Source organism: Microtus oregoni, unplaced genomic scaffold, assembly GCF_018167655.1.
Source record: "Microtus oregoni isolate MIOR12 unplaced genomic scaffold, Mior012 000050F_003, whole genome shotgun sequence".
NCBI lineage: Eukaryota > Metazoa > Chordata > Mammalia > Rodentia > Cricetidae > Microtus > Microtus oregoni.
This window is the reverse complement of record NW_024543227.1, coordinates 866,977-887,500: the sequence shown is the minus strand read 5'-3', so window position 1 is coordinate 887,500 and position 20,524 is coordinate 866,977. Positions and strand designations below refer to the sequence as shown.

Sequence of the window (20,524 nt, the reverse complement as noted above, 5' to 3'; positions counted from 1 at the left end):
CCCTTTCTCCACAACCTCTCCAACAAAGGCTATCATTGGTGTTTTTTATTTTAGCCATTCTGACAGGTGTAAGATGGTATCTTAAAGTTGTCTTGATTTGCATTTCCCTGATCACTAAGGAAGTTGAGCATGACCTTAAGTGTCTTTTGGCCATTTGAAGTTCTTCTGTTGAGAATTCTCTGTTCAGCTCAATGCCCCATTTTATAATTGGGTTGGTTAGCCTTTTACGGTCTAGTTTCTTGAGATCTTTATATATTTTGGAGATCAGACCTTTGTCAGTTGCGGGGTTGGTGAAGATCTTCTCCCAGTTAGTGGGTTGCCTTTGTGTCTTAGCGACAGTGTCCTTTGCTTTACAGAAGCTTCTCAGTCTGGACAGCCATCAGAAAGAAGTGGCTATGCCACACCCCACTTCTCAGGTATTGATTCAGTGTCTGTTGTGGACCCAGATATCTAACATTTTAATAAGCATGATTTAGTGTCTGTCGTGGACACAGATATCTACCATTTTAAAAAGCACTCCCTGCAAATGTGATGCAGTAATGCATGGCCCTTTCGGGGAAATGGTCTGATGGGGATGGCGTCCATTTCAGTCCTGGTCATTTAAAGGAACCCATGCAGACTTCTGTCATCTGGGGAGTCTATGAATGCCATTGTTCTACAGTGTGCTGCTCTTGCTGCTACCTGCTCAACAGGATGTGTTCCTACAAGGCATCACAGACCTGCTGCTGGTCACACGGATGGGAAGAGAAAAGGAAATGACTGACCTGGTGAGTCCCACATGATCTTGTCACTCTTGCTCAGGTAACAGGCTGACCAGACCACACCACATTTGGTTCTTCTCCAGGAGTTGGTTCTGCATGGAAAGTTCACTGTTTTCTCCCCTGTTCTACTAGAAGGCAGAGAAGGAGGAGAGAAATCTCATGGAGAGGGGAGGAAGGCAGATGAGAACGCTCATGCACTCTACTGTACTGAATATAGGGATGGAGTAGTCTGTCTGCATCCAGTCAAGTCAAAGATGTGCAGTGACATCTTCCTCTTCTTTGTTCATCTCACAGACCCTTCCTATACAGACACACACACACACACACACACACACACACACACACACACACACACACTCACACACTGGTGACACTGATGACTCACATACTGGAAACAAGGGCTCATGTCAGCTTCTTGTCAACCTTCTGTGTGTACTCTCTACAGTCTTGTTGTTCTTCTCATAGAAGAGACCTGACATTGACAACCTTGAAAAGGAACAAACTTGGAGGATGAACACCTGACTCCCAAACTCCTTATAAACATAGAGAAATGAAGACAGTGTGCCTCATTGGTAATTACAATAAGACAGAAAAGAATATGAAGGGGACAGAAGAGTCACACACGTGTGAGGGGACACCTTTAGCAAAGACACAAAGACACTTCAGTGAAGCAGGCATATGCTGGTCACCGAGTTTTTCTGGGACTGTTGGTGGTTATAGGAGGTACAGCCCAGCATCGTGATCAGCTGCCTAAGGATAACCCTGTTCCTTTGATGACCATGACCTTGGTAAAGCTGGATCTATGATTAGGCTGCAGAAAAGAATTTCAGGAAAAGCCAGAATGAAGCAAAGCTTGTGAGCTTATTCATGCTATGGAAGAAGCTCACATAGTATAGGGATGGCTCAGGAATGAAGGCCTGAGTGAGGACTAGAGAGACTTGAGATTAGGGTGTGTGAGGAGGGCAGGAGAGTGAGAAATGTGAAGATTTTTATGGTTCTCAGAGTTACATTGTTACATTATTACATTGTTTGAAAATTACATGCTTTGAGTCTTTGAAATGGTTCTGTTTTTCCACTTGAAGAAAATATACAATAGGTTATTAAAAGTAAAAAATAAAAATGCTTTTAAATGTTCTTATCCCTTTTAAAAAAATTTTAGTAAATTAAATTGTAAGGTGAATATGTGATTCTGCCAACATTCTGGTCCTAAGTAAGCATAATTAATTAATTTTTTTAATGTTTTTCACAAGGAAGTCTGTGCACCATCTGAGTGAATACCTATTGCTCACAGAGGACACCAGAGTTTGAGATCTCTCAGAACTGGAGTACAGACAGTTGTGAATCATCAGGTAGGTGCTGGGTATCAACCCTGGATCCTCTGGAAGACATCCAGTGATATTAAAGAATGAACCCTGTCCTCGGACCCTAGTTTATTTGCTGTATTTTTTAAACACTATTTGGGATGTCTTTAGTACTACTTGCATTATATCTGTGGGTAATTTCGACTCTATCAGTTGGGTGGAGGCTTCTTGAATGTCAGTTAGAAAAATGTAAAAATGATCACAGGGCCGGGTGGTGTTGGCTCACGCCTTTAATCCCAACACTTGGGAGGCAGAGGCTGGCAGATCTCTGTGAGTTCGAAGCCAGCCTGGTCTACAAGAGCTAGTTCCAGAACAGGAACTAAAAAGCTATGAAGAAACCCTGTCTCGAAAATCCAAAAAAAAAAAAAAAATGATCACAGGGTGAGGGGCTGTGTATTCCCCTCTCATATCCCCTTCAATGCCCTGTTTTTCTGTCTTATTATGGGACAAGTGGGCATCCTCATGGACAAATATAAATATAGACAAGTTGTTTATCACCGGATACAAAAGTCAACCAAAATTAACAAATGATCTACATAGGACTAGAGAGACATCTCCGAGGTTAAGAGTGCCTTTGGCTATTGCAGAGGACCTGACTTCAGCTTACAGTCCCCATATGGTGGCCCAGAGATACCTATAACTCCAGATCCAGGGGAGCTGACAGTCTTTTCTGGTCTCAGCAAGCATCTGCATTCAAATGTGCATATGGCACACACAAACAGATAGGCAGATACCCAGTAAATATTGAAAGCAAATCTAAAAGGTAATTAATCCAAAATACAACCTAAGCATGAATCTTGTAACAGAAAGCAATTGAAAGAATTATAGACAAAATTCATAGATATAACAAACCCCTTTTATGAAAAGAAGAACTGGACTGTTAGGACTTCCATAAAGTGAAAAATGTACACTGTGATATAAAAGATATTTTCCCTGCCTGGGAAAAAATGAATGTAGGAAATTGTGTATTAGATGACAGCCTTATTGTTTCCAGAATACAGAAAGCCTAAAAAAGAGTCACTAAGAAAATACACAATTCATGAAATAAAAGTTGTCCAGAAGGGTGAGTAGATGCTCCACTAAGCGGAACATACAGCATCAACATCCTTAACACTTAGGGAAGAGAGACAGGTGATTCTAGGGGACTCTTGACACCCCCACAAAATATTCAGAAATAATAATATGAAGACCTGGCAAGGTTGTGGGGGATGAAACTATCATACTGACTGCTGGTAGCCATGGGAAATAGGACAATAACTTGGAAAAATATTTCTCAGTTTCTTGATATGTTAATTGTCATTTGACCAAAGCTGTAACAACTTTCCTGATGGAGCAGAGCTGTTACTTTGAGGAAAGCTTTCCCTGAAGCAGATCTGTAAGCTGCTAAGCTTATACTGACTTTGTGGTATTCCTTGCATCTGGACGGCCAGGATCCCTTTACATTTGAGCTGAAATGTTTACACTACACATATATGTTTTTAATTGTACTCATTGTCTGGCAGAAAGACATCTCCACTCTGCCTTATGGCATCCAGGTCCAGAAGGTACTAGCCAATCACAGTCCAGCCAGAGTCCTCAAAGCCTGGTCTGGCTGGTAGACAACCAGAGGCCTGCCCAGAGCTACAAGGCTTCCATTACAATGAGCAAAATGTGTGGTGGAGAAACAGGAGAGAAAGAGTAGCGGGATGGTTCATGTGCTGTGAAAAGAGGGGGAATAGAAGGTGGTAAGGAACAGGCTGAGGGGGTGGTCTTCTTGTCATTCATGGTCATGGGGTCATCAGGACCGAGGTTGCTACCAAAGGTCATTTCTGGGTCTCTGTTCTTATTGCAGCTTGGGTCTATGTTAACATCCATGGTCCACGCTGCCACCAAAGGGCACACAGGAGCCTGGAGTCTGGGCTGTGTCCTCTGGCCTTGTTGGGATCTGAGCGCTGTGTTGCCATTGGAGTGACAATGATCTGAGAGACCCGAGCTGCCAACCTGGGCCATGGTGTTGTCCATGCCTGAGCTGCTGACCAGGGCCATATCTGTGACCCAGCAGTAGCCAGGGTCTTTGTCTTCCTGACTCCTGTTACCAATGAAGGCCATGCGGATGCCTGAGGTGTGGGCCACCACCTGAGGCCACGTTGGTGTCCAAAGGCTTTGCTGCAGCTGGTGCCATCCTGATCTGTGTGGTCTGTGAAACCACCCGGGAAATGGTGACATCAAGGACGAGTTGTTGCCAGGATCATGTTGGGTCTATGGTCCTACCAGAGCTAGGGTATGTGCTGATGTTTGTGGCCCATGTTACTACAGGGGGCCTTAAGAGCCATGAATGATGATATCCAAGGGCCAGAGTGAGCTGGTTCTGCCCTTTGGTGGACATTGTGTCAAGAGCTGGCCCTGACTTTCACAGGAGAGCTAGTCCCACACCTCACCATGGGCATTGGAAAACTGGGCCTGGTGCCATGGGCATAGGTGAGCTGGCTTCGGCCCTATCCTTAGGCAGGCAGCTGATCAGCTCAGCTACCACCCAGGTCCATATTGGGGTTCTTGGCTTGGCCCATCCTAACATCTACACCATCTAAGGCCTACTGGAATGCTGGAATTGACTGGTCCTGGGGAACAATACCTGCAGAATCTCTGTTACGTGGGGTGACTGCAGGATATCCTAGAGGAGTTTTGTTGAGGGTCCCATGATGATAGTGTACCAGAAACTAGAGGCCATGAACAAGTTCAATGACTCATTGCAATGAAAGTTTACAAGTAAATATGTTGGACAAAAAGGTATACTGTGTGACTCACCTTATATGTAGATCGTATTAAAGTGTAATAGAAGCCCGAGTACTGCTTCTGATGACTTCAGTTGGATCCCCAGGACTCACATTGTGGAAGCAGAGAAATGACTCCTGCAAGTTGTCCTCTGACCTCTACAAGTACACTGTAGATCATGTATGGCCTTGCCAGACACACAAAATAGGCAGACAAATAAATGTAAAAAATGTAAATGGACATAACTTACCAAACACAAAACAAAAGCCAAAAATAACCGATGTTCTTATTGCTGACTGAAATAGACTCTAAAATGATTGCTTTTTTCAAGACATATATCTGAAACAAAGGCATTAAAATGTTAACTTGAACACTTAAAAAGAAGTAAACACATACCATCCAGGAACGAGTTATTAGAAATCTAGAGTTATAATCTTAACGTTTAAGAAAGAACTAAAACTAAAGTGGAATAAAACAATTTTAAAACATGCAGTAATGTTATGTGTAAAATTCATTAGGAGAATGCAAATCTTTCATACTTATATTTCAGTCACACAGCAAAATATGGATTGAAGGAGAATTACAAGAAAGTATAAAAGCCGATTAATAATTGCAGATGAATGCAAAGTAGTTTTCTCAATGTGACCACAATCATAGGAAAATAATTTATTAAATGAGAGGCCCTGCATAACCTAACCTCAAAGGCATATGCCCTGGGAAGACATATGGAACTCTTAAGTCTGATATAATCTTTTTTGTTGAAAGCATGGATTATTCCGTGATGGGAACTTCATTTGATGTGTAATGCAGTTTCTCCCCCTTTCCTTATCAGCATTTACAGGTTATTATTGACAGTCAGAAACAAATGAGAGAAATGTCCCAGAGACAAGTCCATGGCCATCGTCACAGATATCACACGCAAAAGACATACATAATTTTGTAGCTCTCACTATCCTGTGTGTGGTCAGAGATGAATCTGTTTTAACGTGGTTGTACCCCTTGAGCTCTCAGTAAACACCAGGGAGCTAGGAGAGTGAGAATGAGAGGTGTCGTGTGTGTGTGTGTGTGTGTGTGTGTGTGTGTGTGTGTGTGTGTGTGTGTACAAGAATTCCTTGGCAGAGGCTGGTCTGCAAAGCCTGGTTGATTGACTCTTAGACCTGCAGTGATATGGAGATGGTGGAAGTCGCAGTCCCAGGGCCTAATTACAATTTCCTTTGTGTTCTCTTGAGCCCATGAGTAGCCACTCCTTGGGCCCCCTGTGTTGGACTTACTTAACACCTTGTCACTAACAGATGACGTTGGACCTGACATTTAAAATATCAGAATATGTCTCCTTATCAAAGCTTTAAGTTTCTACCAGTCAAAGGACTGCTTTTCATCACATAGCAGCTAGTGCCTGTAGCTGAGGTTTCTCTGCTTTACCATAACAGTCTACTTAATATTATCACCCATGTACTTAAGGAGAGACTATAGTTTCTTCATTCTGTGATTATAAAAACTTCATGAAACTGTTTCCACATTGTAACTTGCAATTTGTACTAACATAAACCTGTCTCACTCATGTTTACTCACATATATTTGACTCCAGAATGAACTCTCTTCTTCCTTCGAGGTGAGAGCTGTGTGTTTACATTGACATTTGTTAGTGTGTGTTGTGTATATACTCATGCTTGTGCAAATATGTCCCTGGATATATATGTGTGAAAGTTAATCACTTACTGCTGTGATAGGCTATGTGTTATAATTCTCCTGGTCCTCTTCAATGATGACCTGGTGTGTAGTATACTGCTTACTTATCTCCATAGTTCTTTACTCATGTGCTGACCGATATCAGTATGGCTCAACACCCATTTTCCCAAACTGTTTTCCTCTATTGCTGTTCTCTATTTCCATGCTCCCTTTGTCCCAGTATGGCTAGAGGAATCCTTTTAAGATGGTATCTGTGTTCATCTGGTGCCTCTGGAGAATTTCCTGGGTCTACGCATTGTACTCTCTGAGCCCCTGTATGGAAAGGAAGTAATGATGCCTACCTCAAAGAATCATTTTCAGGGCCTGAATGGAGAGGAAACAAAACCTGTGTATTTTTGTGGTTGGCCGATTTCCCTTGCCCCCTTTGTGCTGCCCATGGAAGGCTGTGGCATGAAATTAGGGGCCTGAGTGCACACAGAGAAGGGGAGTTCTTGCCATGGGAATGGGAAATGCACAAGCTCACATTCCCAGTATGTGTCTGCAGTCACAGTTATCACTGTATATGCCCAGGGTGGTGAGATGACCTGGGAGGAGGAAAAACATCATTGTGTACCTTCCATTGATGTCGTCTGCACAGACAAGGCACCATCATTCCATCCCCTGGGATTTATGTGCTTCCTCATCCTGGTTTCCTCTATTTCATGAGTTTTCTTTTCCCTTCTGCTACCTTCTAGTGTAAACATAAAGGGAAATATCTGCAACCCAGAAGCAGGAGTTTGTATGGAAGAACCCAGTGTGCTGTGATGTCTGCCAGACCGGACAGAACATTGGGACAAAAGGGTGAGTTAGATCCCTTCCCCCATCCTTATCCATTCAATATAATAACAATACCTCATCTTCTGTTCATTAGCAATCCTGAGGTTAAACATGATCCTGTGTGCATAAATGCCTTCTCATCTCAGCTGGATAGAAAGACCAAAGCACTTTGGAGTAAGTATGTTACAGCAGCTATCCAAGATCTCCCTGATAAGAGCTAGAGAGTGGAACTCAAACATTGTGATTGCCTGCGAGTCTAACCCTATTTGATATTATTGTAATTATAGCTCCTTCACAATCACCCCTTGTAAGAACAAAATCTACAATACATTTACTCTATGTCTATAGAGGACCACATCACATCACTATGCTTCCTGCTTAAAACATCACACAGAACTGAGAGATATTAAGAGGAAAATGAAATTTGTGTTTTGTTTAATCATTTTCTGCATTGATTTTATTTTTCCTTCTTCCAGATATTTCTATGTTTCCTCTATATGTAGGGATAGGTCCCGCCCCTTGGGGGGCGTGTTCGCCTCGGGCTAATGTCTGCCTATAAATTTGGTGAGCATGCTCCCAGCCATTGCTTCTGCTTTCCTGGTCTCCTCTGGAACGGTGGTTCTGTAAGTCTATTTCTACATTAAAGCTATAGATATATATTTTTTTACAATCTGTCTGCATTTGTTTACGCCGTTACAGATTGGCGCCCGATGTGATGGACTAAACCCACTTAAAAAACCTCAGAAGGCTTACAAATAAGGGAGAGAGAGTTTAACACAGATTTTTGCTGTTCGTTGGTGGCATGCTGTAGAGAGATTTCCTGATTCGGCAACAGTAGCAGAAAAAACGCTGTGTCATTTTAAAGTGCGACTTCCTGGGGCTGTGCCGCCATTGCGATCTCTTTCTGGCTCCTGAGGGATACAGAGCTTTTGAATAGAGCATTTGGAGTAAAGTGCTACGATTTGTTTGATGGCAACTAGACTCGCTGTGTTCTCGGGTCTGCTCTGCTTGCTAGAGGCAAGCAAGCGCCTCATCTAAGAGAGGCTTCCTGACTCAGCTTCAGCTGCAAAACCCTGCAGCTCTTAAGAGGTCCTGCCACGAAACACTTAAATGGTGTTGACGAAAAGCTGAACGCATGCTTTTCAGTTTTCAGCCGTAGCAGAAAAAAAGCTGCGCCATTTAAAAATGCCGGGAATGCAATCTTGTGCAACCACTATGGAAGTCAGTGTTTCGGTTTCTCAGGAAATTCGGGATCAACCTACCCCTGGACCCAGCAATACCACTCTTGGGAATATACCCAAGAGATGCCCTATCATATGACAAAAGCATTTGTTCAACTATGTTCATAGCAGTATTATTTGTAATGGCCAGAACCTGGAAACAACCTAGATGCCCTTCAATGGAAGAATGAATGAAGAAAGTATGGAATATCTACACATTAGAGTACTACGCTGCGGTAAAAAACAATGACTTCTCTAATTTTGCATGCAAATGGATGGAAATAGAAAACACTATCCTGAGTGAGGTATCCCAGACCCAAAAAGATGAACATGGGATATACTCACTCATAATTGGTTTCTAGCCATAAATAAGGGTCACGGAGTCTACAATAGGTGAATCTAAAGAAGCTAAGTAAGAAGGGGAACCCAAGGAAAAACATATAGTTATCCTCTTGGCTAAGGGAAGTAGACAAAATTGCCGGGGAAAAAATTGGGATCTTGGGGGTGGGGTGGGATGGGGGTAAGGGGAGATGGGGAGAGAAAAGTTAGAAGGGAAGGAGGTCGGGCCTTGGGAAAACAGGAGGATTGGGATAAAGGAAGGTTAGACAGGGGAGCACGGAACCACAATTCTTAGTTAAAGGAGCCACTTTAGGGTTGGCAAGAGACCTGACTCTATAGGGGCTCCCAGGTGCCCAAGCCGAGGTCCCCAGTTAGTTCCTTGGGCAGTTGAGGATAGGGAACCTGAAATGACCCTATCCTAGAGCAATACTGACGAATATCTTGCATATCATCATAGAACCTTCATCTGGTGATGGATGGAGATAGAGACAGAGACCCACACTGGAGCACTGGACTGAGCTCCCAAGGTCCCAATGAGGAGCAGAAGGAGGGAGAACATGAGCAAAGAAGTCGGGACCACGAGGGATGCACCCACCCACTGAGACAGTGGAGCTGATCTATTGGGAGCTCACCTAGACCAGCTGGACTGTGACTGAAAAAGCATGGGATAAAACTGGACTCTCTGAACATGGCGAAAAATGAGGGCTGATGAGACGCAAAGGACAATGGCACGGGGTTTTGATCCTACGTAATGTGATGGCTTTGTGGGAGCCTAGCCAGTTTAAATGTTCACCTTCCTAGATATGGACGGAGGGGGGAGGTCCTAGGACTTTCCACTGGGCAGAAAACCCTGACTGCTCTTTGGACTGGAGAGGGAGGGGGAAAGGAGTGGGGGGAGGGGGAGAAGGGTGGGAGGAGGGGGCATAGGGTGGGAGGAGGGGGAGGGAAATGGGAGGCTGGGAGGAGGTGGAAACTTGTTTTTTTTTCTCCTTTTCTCAATAAAAAAAATAGAAAAAAAAATAAATAAATAAAAATAAAAATGCCGGCTTTCTGGGCTGTCCTGCCAGGGCAAACTCTGACTCTTTTATGCAGGCAGTTCGTGCGGTTTGCAAGCACAGGCTGCTGAAGTATGCTTGCTGGCAGGGACCTTGAAATGCCATAGAGTTGTGGCAGTAAACATGGCTACAGCCAGTACCTCAGCCATGAGGCTGGAAAGCTAAGGAATGGGCTGGATCCAGTCGGCAAAGCCACACCTTTAATCCTACTGATATTGCTTGGTAAATTAAAGACTCATGTGGTCAGAAAAAGAGAGATATACAGTAAAGAGAGATTCAAAGACAAAGAAAATTTTTAAATGGTTTAAAGTGTGTTAAAAATATATGCAGACTAAAAGTTGAAGTTCTTAAAGTAAAAAACAAAAAAAGGAAGAGAGTTGTTGTGTGTGGTAGCACACGCCTTTAATCCCAGTGCCTAGAAGGCAGAGACAAACAGATCTCTGTGAGTTCAAGGTGTAGTAGTGTACACCTTTAATCCCGAATGCCTGGGAGGCAGAGACAGGCGGATCTCTGAGAGTTCAAAGACAGCCTGGTCTACAGAGTTACTACAGGTCAAAGATACAGAGAACCTGTCTCAAAAAGCAAAGAGTTAAAAGTAAAAATAAACAAAATAGAGGTTAAAACAAAGCTGCACAAAGATGGAAAATACACAGAGAATTTTGATACTGTATGCTATTATGCTCTCTTTGAATTATTTGAATGCTGAGGAAGGAGCAACAGCTGCTAAAAGATATTTATTTATAAATGCTGCTGAACTAATCCAACATAGATATTTAGAATTTGGATCTAAGGATATGATACTTTGGAAAAGAGATTCTTCTTTTGTTTTCACAGAGGATCAGACCTTGTGGATTGCATTTATCCCGATATGGTATGATGGACCACGCCCTCCTGAAGGGTTGTTGTGAACATCTTCAGAAAATTGCTTCGCTCAACTGCCAACTGAGATGAAACTAGCACACAGGTTATACCATGAAAGACCTAATTAATGACGCCCCCATTCAGCAGGAAGCAGTTTGGAGAGAAAAAACTGCGCCCATGTTCCCAAATATTGTTTATAAATGTTCTTTTACATTTAAAGGGGCAAATGATATAGGTATGAATAATTTGCATTGGTATGGATTTTAAGGTCAATTTGGTTATATGTATATGTATTTCTTGATCTTGATTAAGGTATTGTGATTGTGTAGTTCATTTAAAAATATAATGTATAATTAGAAATATAGATTGTTAATTGATAATCATAATAGTCAAGTTTGTAGTCATGTTAGTTAAGATTTTCTAGATGTACATAGATATATTTTAGATAGGCATTCTTCATATCTTTCAAAGATTATAGAATATGGCATTTTAAATGTTTTAATAACTTAGGACATTTTATGACAATGAGACACTCTGCGCCTGGCAGCACCAATCTACTTTAAGAGGAAGATGGGCATCGAAGAGGCACCTTATGGAGTTTGATAGCCATTTGGGCAAGAAACTGCTCTTGCCTGGACTATTGCATAAACTGGACACAGAGAACCCACAGAGAGAGGACTACTGAACTTGCCTAAGGTGAGATGATCTTTTGGGGTTCCTGATTCATGAAAGAGTCTGCGAGACATTCTGCAGGACACAACAGATAGTGACTGAACTGACTTTGAATTTTCCTGCTTTATGGAAATGTCTGCTGAATACCATGGGCCTGAAGGCTGAAGATGGATGCCCCAACGGTACAGAGGAACCTTGGGTGACTATCCAGGCAGCAAGATGTCTCTGTCATTTCTAGAGTTTTAAAAGTTGCTTTTTTCTTGTTTGCTTAGGTAGTATTGTATCTTTCTGGAGTCTTTGATGGAGTTAAGAATAGTTAGTTATAGTTATAGTTTTCCTTAGTTATGATAAAGATTATTGTAACTTTTACTTGATAACTGTTTTGTTATATGTAATTTTGCTATGTTAAAGTTAAAGCCTTTTTTTTTTGTTTAAACAGAAAAAGGGGAAATGATGGAGGAAGGTCATTGGCTAATAAAGGAACTGCCTTGGCCCATTTTATTGGTTAGAAGATAGGTGGGAGGAGTAAACAGAACAGAACGCTGGGAGGAAGAGGAAGTGAGCTCAGACTCCACAGCTCTCCTTTCGGGAGCAGACGCCTGAGAGAGACGCCATTCTCCTGGCTCCTGGGCAGACACACGCTATGAAGCTCAGGCCCAGGATGGACATAGGCTAGAATCTTCCTGGTAAGCACACCTAGGGGCGCAACACAGATTATTAGAAATGGGCTAAATTAATATGTGAGAATTAGCCTAGAAGAGGTTAGATAGAAATGGGCCAAGCAGTGATTTAAATAAATACAGTTTGTGTGTTGTTATTTCGGGTAAAGCTAGCCGGTGGTGGGAGCTGGGTGGCGGAATGCAACCCGCAGCACCCCACAACATCTATAGATTTGCTTCTGTTTGTAAACTTCCTTTAGTCCTTTTTAGCAGTATGTCTCATATTGAGAAACACTTATGTTTACTTTTGATGATATCTTTTTATCTCCACTATAACCCTGGAGAATAATATATGTAGACCAAGAGATTCAGATTTGAAAATTGCTTCTATTTCAGCACTTTAACAAATATTGTGCTTTATCCCTTGGACTACATGCCTCATTGTAATTACGTGGTTTTCTTTTTGTCTTTTTTCTTCTACCAAAAACAGAATTCCTTCAACGTGATCTCAAGGTTTTTTTGCTTTTATTTTCTGAAGTTTGCCTATATCAATCATTTCATGTATTTCTTGGGTTCATACGCTACCTGGTTTAATCAACACTGTTTTAGGCATATCTCTTTGTGTTCCCATCCACAAGTAGTTTGCACCTTCTGTTTTCATGGCCCACATATTTCACTGCCCTCTCTTTTCCATCCTCTTTTAAGCCCGTGTTCTTCTCCTTGTAGTCTAATTCTAGTTTCATGACCTGCAAGCATGACCACACACAGCCAACTCATAAACGAATTCAAGTCTTGATTTGATATCTGAGAGAAAACTTGGGTCTTTTATCCTTACTGAGTCTGGTTTGTTTTACTGAGCTTCTGGAAAACGTGGGTCTTCTCCTACATTTATGGATGCAAAGAGTTCACCATTCTTGGAATATTTTTCTCTTTTTGGGTTAGCCAGGATTTCTACTGCTGTGAAAGATGCCATGACCAAATGCAAGGTGGATAGGAAAGGGTTGATTTGGCTTCACTTCCACAGCACTGCTCACCGTAAAGTTAGTCAGGACAAGAACTTCAGTAGGGCAGGCACCGTGAGGCAGGAACTGGTACAGAAGTCATGGAGGGGTGCTGCTTACTGGATTGGTCACAGGGCTTGTTCAGACTGGTTTCTTATTGAACCAGGACCACCCTCCATCAGTCACTCTTAAGAAAATGCTGTATGGATCTGCCTACAGCCTGATCTTATGAAGGCATTTTCTCAGTGAGGCTCGCTCCTGGCTGAGGACTCCAGATTGTTTCAAGTTGATGTAAAACTATCCAGCACACTTGGGTACGCTTTATCCCTTCATTTATGTATATATTCATCTGTGGCTTGATTTTGTTTTGACATGTATTTCTAGCCGGCCTGGAACTCACTATGTAAAGCAGGCTGGACTGGGACTTTTCATCATCTTCCTTCCTTTTTCTCTTTAGTGCAGAGATTTTGGTCACTCCGTACCACACTTATCTTGCAGTTTATTTTTCTAACCCCTTCATTTCTAAACTGATGATTAAGTATTATTTTATTTTACATAGTGGACAATTTGGGTTTCTCTCTGAAGGTAAAGAATAATCTTATTTCTTTCCAAGAAAAATCACAAAATGTAGGCAAGCTGTAAGTTTCGGTGACTGTCAGGAGGAACAAAATGGACTAGAGGGGTAGAGAAGGTCATTGCCTTTGAGTTAAGGTTCCAGAATTCAGGAAGGTTCAATAAGTAGCTGCATTGGTGGTGGAGCACGTTTAGGACAATGGTTTTCCCAAAAAGAACGAGATGTCCACAGTGTCAGGACAGGCAGGCTTAGGATTTTTACTGGGGTCTGGAAAAAGTAAAAAGAAAAGTGACACCTTTGATTTATAATTCTGAAACGGTAAGGGGCTGGGTAAATTGTTCTGTTCTTGCTTCTTTGTTTGTTTGTTTTTTGACTTGCAGATGGCTCAGTAAGGAAAAGTGCTTACTTCGAGGGCAAGCCTGATGATCTGAGTTCAGATCTCAGAGCCCATGTAAAAGCCAGATGTGGTGCTCACATCTGTAATCCCAGGATTCCTACAGCAAGATGGGAGGTATAAGCATGAGAACTGGCTGAAAGATTGTGGTCCAGGGACCCTGGAGTACACAGTGGATGCGGCAGAAACTAGAGAACTCTGCCTCAAAAGGTTGAAGACAAGAACTGGCTCCAAAATAATTTGTTCTCTTACCTCCTCTCTTGTACGATGACATTTCCATACCTGTGATCACACAAATGTGTGCTCACACGCACACAAACACACACACACACACACACACACACACACACACATTGGTGTACTTAGTACTATAGATCTCTAAGCAGCTGTCATGGTGACCAATTATTTGGGGTTAAAAAGTGTGTGTGTGTGTGTGTGTGTGTGTGTGTGTGTGTGTGTGTGTGTGTGTGTACCTTTCAGGGAACCAGTTCCAAGGTGCATGTGTGCCGATCAAAGACAGTTTGTGATGATTGGTTCCCTCCTTTCACCTCATGGGTCTGGGTATTGAACTCAGTAGGCAGGCAGGATTACATGTGCCTGTCTTTTTCCATTGAGTCACCTGCAAATTGAAATATTTCAATACATATGTGCATTTGTATACAAATTTAACAGCTTCATGTGGAGTTGGTTTTGGTGAATCTTCCATATTTATCTGGAGAGTGAGTAGGTTGTCTTCTATCAGGTTTCAGAAATTCATTGAGCTACATATAGGATCTACAGGGAAATTAGCTTTCATAAATCTTTTCAATGTATTATTTCCCATATGATTATTGTTGCATCGAAAGCAGTGTGTTCCAATCTACTATTGTTCCTGAGCTTTTCCTTATCCGTTGCATTAGTCAGATCTCACTAAAGCAGTGGTTCTCAATCTTCCCAAAGTTGTGACCCTTTCTTTAATACGGTTCGTCATATTGTGCTGACCTACAACTACAAAGTTATTTAATTGCTTCTCATAACTGTAATTTTGCTATTTTTATGGACAACAATGTAAATATCTTTGTTTATCTATGGTCTTATCTGATCCCTGTGAAAGGGGTCAAACTCAAAGGTTGAGAATCACTGCTCTAAAGAAACATAACTGATAGAATGTGGTCAAGCTAGTCCATTAAGGGCTATTGTCCCTGCACAGAAAAGCCATAAATGGTAGTTGTTCAGTCAACAAGACTGGATGTCTCAGAGGTTATCATTTGGCATGGGAGTTCTAGAGGATTCTTAGGGACCTGCTATTAGTCTTTGTTCAGTATTGGACTCCCCAAAACATAGGTTCACCTCCAGCCAAGGCCTCAGAAGCAGGGTAGATGAACTTGTTGGTAAGAATGAGGGCACACAAAAGCAAAAGCTTTCCTCTTCCATGTTATTTGATGTGGTCTTCCAACAGAGATGTTGCCCAGATTAGGGTGGGTCTTCTCACCTCAAATAATTCAGTGAAGAAAATCTCCAACGGGAGTGTCCAGATGCTTGAGTTTTAGTTGATTTCAGATATAGTCAAGTTGAAAACCAAGATTAGCCATCACATTCCTCAAAAAAAAACCTGCCCATGATTGCTATTTCCCTTGAAAAAGTAACATTTTGCCACTAAAGTTGAGCCCATAGAATTATTGTGGGTTTCAAAGATATCTCTTAATTGCATATTCTTTTGAGCATTTCTCAAATATCAGAATTTTTATCTCAGGTTTCCTTTTATTTGTAATTGGCTACTATGTTTTTGTTCATTTCTAAGTGTTCAGTGTAACATTTAAGGGGTATGTGCTTTAAAAGTCAGTAGTTATCTTAACAGGCAACCTGAAGAGTATTTTCTTTGCTTGATAAATTCATATACATTTACATTTCTTATGATATCAGTACGCTTGGTCATTTAGAATCATCTCTGTTCTATTATATAAGTAGCACTTACCTTAATGATGTCTGTGAGATGCTCTGTATCCTAGATACAAGAATTCCTTGATCTTGTGCATGGTTTTCAAACTTGTATTTTCCCATCAGGGCATTGTCTTCATTTATCAACCATTACTTGGAAGAGTGTACATCTGACACTTGATGGATGTCCTAACAACACGCTTCTCAACTTATGAAAAGAGGTTTGTTATATCTAAGAAGTTTGGTTTTTATTGTTTTTATTGAGCTATACATTTCGCTCCGCTATCCTACCTTCCTATACTCTCCCCTTCCTCCTCTCCTTTGACCCCCCCCCCCCCACGGCCAGTTTTCTCAGGAATTCTTATCTTTTTCTCCTTCCTATGTAGACCGGCAATGTCTCTCTTCCTTCTCTAGGTTGTCTGGGGTTGTGGAAAGTAAGCTGGTTTTTCTTTGCTTTATGTCTAAAAGTCACTCATGAGAGAGTACATATTACATTTGTCTTTCTGGGTCTGGTAAGAAGTTTGTTTTTAATCCATGTTCCTGAGCTTGAAGGTATTTAGGTTGTCTACTTATTATATTGTCTATTTAGATTGATTATTCAGTTTTAACTTATTTTTATTTTTCGTCATGAGATTGGAGTGTATTTGTGTGTGAAATATGTACACATGAATTCACATGCCCATGGTGGCCAGGAGAGGACACTGGTTCCCCTGGATCTAGAGTCACAGAAAATTGTAAGCCACTCAGGTCCTCTGCAGTGGCACAGTGCACTTTAACCCCTGAGACATCCCTGCAACCTTACTTAGACCTGCTTTCTCTCAGGGTGCATTCTCACAGAGCCCAAAGGTCTTCAAAGGCATTTTGCTCTCAGAAAAAGTCTAGGGCACAAGGGAGGATGGGCAGGGCATCTCTATATGCAGCTTGTGCCAGATTGTGGTCATAGAAACCAAGATGACATTTATGGAACACAAGAATACATGACAAGGACAGCAGACGTTCCCCGCCCCCAATAATGGGACTGAGCTGAGAGTGTGAGTGCCCTATGGTGGGGGCTGACCCCTATGGACACAGGAAGATAAAACTCTTAGATGCAAGCCAGAAAATGCTGCTTCACTTCCTGAGGGAGAAAGACATGGAGGCTTCTGGATATACAAGCATGTACCCGTCCTGATTCAGAATGACCATAAACCATTTTCTGGGAAAAGGTGGGGTGTTTGTGGAAAATAAAATAGGCATCAGTGCCTGCACTCGCCCAACTCCCGGCTCTGTGAAAAGGGATGTGAATGGCTCATCCACAAATCTCTTGAACCTGTAGTGATAATGCCTGCTTAAACCATCACCAGTGATAAGCGTGAATGTCTCAGATGGATGTGAAAAGACTCCTTTGACAGACTTGCTAAGAATGTGATTTGAACATAAAAACTTTTATTGATTTTATAGAGCTATACATTTTTCTCTGCTCCCCTCCCTTCTTCTCCCCTCCCCTTTTATCCACTCCCATGGTCTCCATGCTCCAAATATACTCAGGAGATCTTGTCTTCTTCTACTTCTCATGTAGTTTAGATCCGTGTATGTCTCTCTTAAGGTCTTCATTGTTTTCTAGGTTCTTTGGGATTGTAGCACAAACTTTTCTAGATTTTAACAGAGACTTTTCTCTGGGCACCAGGCTGGTGCCAAATACTTAGAAATGTACTTTAACAAATTCTGTTGATTACAATTTCAACATAATTTCTTTATAGATCCTCTGGGAATTTCACATCATGAACCCAAATCTGTTTGTTTTGAGGTACCTGCATATATGCCCCTCACCCAACAAGAGAATAAGCCACTAAAACAAAGGTAAAACAAACGAAAATCTGAACCCAAGCCAACGACCAACCTCTTTGCCCCTCGATCTTTCCCCCCCATACAACACATCTGGTCATTCATCTTAGTGGCATTGGGATCCTTGGTGATCACATACCACACCATTTTGTCCAATCAGCTCTTGTTGCAAACATTTATTGCAATAAGTCTTTTGTCTCATTTGTGGCCTCTGGTTTCTGGTACCCATCGTCAGTGTACCCTCACCAAAACTCACCTCAGACATTCCGGGTCCACCATGAGTAATGGAGATCATACAGGTATCATTCCAGAAGACCTGTCCCTTTACGAGTTCCAGCCAGTTAATGATGGGGGAGATGTTAGGATGGGCCAACCCAAGGCCCTGAATATGGGCCTAGGATGTAGTTGAGCTTGTTAGTCCAGCCCACTCGAGATACCCCCCTCAGGCTAGGGGCAGAGCAGCTGTCCTATGGCCATGCCATCAGCACCCGTTCTTGTGAACAGACTTCACTGTGGTTTCCCAGCCACCCAGACCCGAGTAATCACACAGAAACTATATTAACAAAACAGCAGCAATGCAGGCCCCACAGATCGGCATGGCCCCAGTGTCATCATGACACTCAGACACCAGCATGGCCCCAGGTGGTAGTCCAGATCTCTAACAACCACATGGCCTTCAATGCTGACAAGAGCCATGGACATGAACTCAGACCCTGGCCTCTGTAGGGCCACAGAGCCAGACAAGACCCTTGGCAGCAGCTCGGGAATGGACAACACCAAGGCCCCGGTTGGCAGCATGCGTCTCTCAGATCAGGGACACTCCAGTGAGAGCACAGCCCTAGGACACCAACAAGGCCAGTGGACAAAGCCCAGACTCCAGGCTTCTGTGTACCCTTTAGTGGCAGCATGGACCATGGACATTAACACATACCCAGACATATCAATTAAAAACAGCTTGAGTCCTGATGGTTGGCGTGGTAAGAAGACCACCCACCTCAGCTTGTTCCTCACCACCTTCACGTCCTCCATTGTCCCTCTTTTCATAGCTCATGAACCATTCGGCTGCTCTTTCTCTCCCATTTCTCCACCACACATTTTGCTCACCATAATGGCTTCCTGGAAGTACCGGGTCGACCTGTGAATGTCTTCCCGCCAGCCCAGGCTTTGACAATGCAGGCTTGCCTGTGGGTGTGTGGCTCCTGCCTGAACAGAATGGTGTCAGGCAGCCTGGGGATATCTTCCCGGCACCCAATGACTGCAATGTTTTAAAAATTGTGTGTATATGTTGTAAACATTGCTGCTCAGATGGAAAGGGATCCTGGCAGTCGGGAGGCAAGGAATACCACAATTCACCATAAGCTTAGGAGCTCACAGCCCTGCTTCAGGGAAAGTTTTCCCCAAATGAACAGCTCTGCACTGGTAGGGGAGGGTTTCCCCAGCCAAGTTGTTGCAGCTTTGTTGTTACAGTCTCTGAGAGATTGGTTAGTTTTTTGCCGAATTGGTCAGTGGAAGAGTGTGTTTCTATGGCTTTGGTTTCAGGGGCAAAGTGTGTTTCTTTCACTGGCCTGTTTAAACTTTTGTCTGTGGTTTCAGGGCCAGTGAATTGATTCTAATCTCAGGGTCAGTGTATGTTTCTTTTGCTCTGGTTTCAGGATCAGGGTGTGCTGCTTTGGACAGAAATGGGTGTTGTTTCCCCTAGAAACAGATATGCAGTCCATTGTGGTCCACCAAGTGAGTGCTGAGAACCCAGCCCAGGTCTTCTATAAGAGCAGCAAGTCCTCTTAACCATGGAGCCATCTCTGAAGTCCAAGTCATCGAACATTAAACGTAATTACTAGTTTTCTACTTTTCCCCATAATGACAATAGACATCTTCTTATACTCAGGTAGGTATAAGTTTCATTATTATTTACCAATCCATAAAGTTTCATTTCTATGTTCCTTAGGTTCTCAATCCCAACCACTGCCCTATCCTGTCTGCAGGAAAATACAACAATCTGATATTATAGATAAATTTATATATGCTGGAATGTATTAGGATAGAACCAGAGTTCAGAGACATCTGGCCTTCATTCATCTTGAATATATGTTTAAATTTATCTATTTTGTTGCCCATGATAATTGTTCATTCTTACTATTAAATGGTGTCGCAATGTATAGCTACGCTGAAAGTTTTATAATTTAGTTTTATTTCATGTGTGTATATGCTCGCCTACATATAGGTATGAAGAGCAAATGTATTTCTGGTGCCTGTGGAGGCCAAGAGAGGGCATTGGATCCCTTGGCACCATAGTTACAGACAGTAGGGAGCGCCATGCCAGTTTTGGGAAATGAGTCTTTTACCTGTTGGCTATTGTTTAGGTTGTTTTCAATTTCAGTGTCTTGTATATAAAGCTGGTGTGAACTGAAATAAATAAATCATTAAAAGAAAATATGTCCTCTTTCTCCAGGTTATATATTTGGGAATGTGATGGCCAGATGACAATTAACATATGAAGACATTGGGAAATACTTTTCCAAGTCTCTGTCCTGTTTTCCATGGCCACCAGCAGTGGGTATGAGAGTTTCATCCTCCACAACCTGCCAGGTCTTTGTATGACAAGTCTTTATTTCTGAGAATTTTATGGGGGT

At 42.3% G+C, this 20,524-nt stretch overlaps 2 long non-coding RNA genes across 5 annotated transcripts in view; one reads left to right on the top strand and one right to left on the bottom strand.

Annotated features, from left to right (window-relative positions):
- Nucleotides 1-677: 677 nt before the first annotated feature.
- Nucleotides 678-20,524, bottom strand: part of LOC121436805 — a 31,743-nt gene continuing 11,896 nt past the window's right edge. The window contains exons 3-4 of the long non-coding RNA XR_005972817.1: nt 4,907-5,060; nt 678-886 (exon numbers count right to left, since the gene is read on the bottom strand). This is a non-coding gene — a long non-coding RNA (uncharacterized LOC121436805). The remainder of the gene's footprint in view (nt 887-4,906; nt 5,061-20,524) is intronic.
- On the top strand, nt 708-7,995 carry LOC121436779. 4 transcript variants are annotated; one of them, XR_005972781.1, is made up of 4 exons: nt 708-767; nt 2,012-2,110; nt 6,462-6,485; nt 7,297-7,995. It is a non-coding gene; the product is annotated as an uncharacterized LOC121436779 (long non-coding RNA). The 4 variants fall into 4 exon arrangements; XR_005972784.1 differs by having other exon boundaries at nt 713-767; nt 2,016-2,110; XR_005972783.1 differs by lacking the exon at nt 708-767 and adding an exon at nt 1,286-1,333.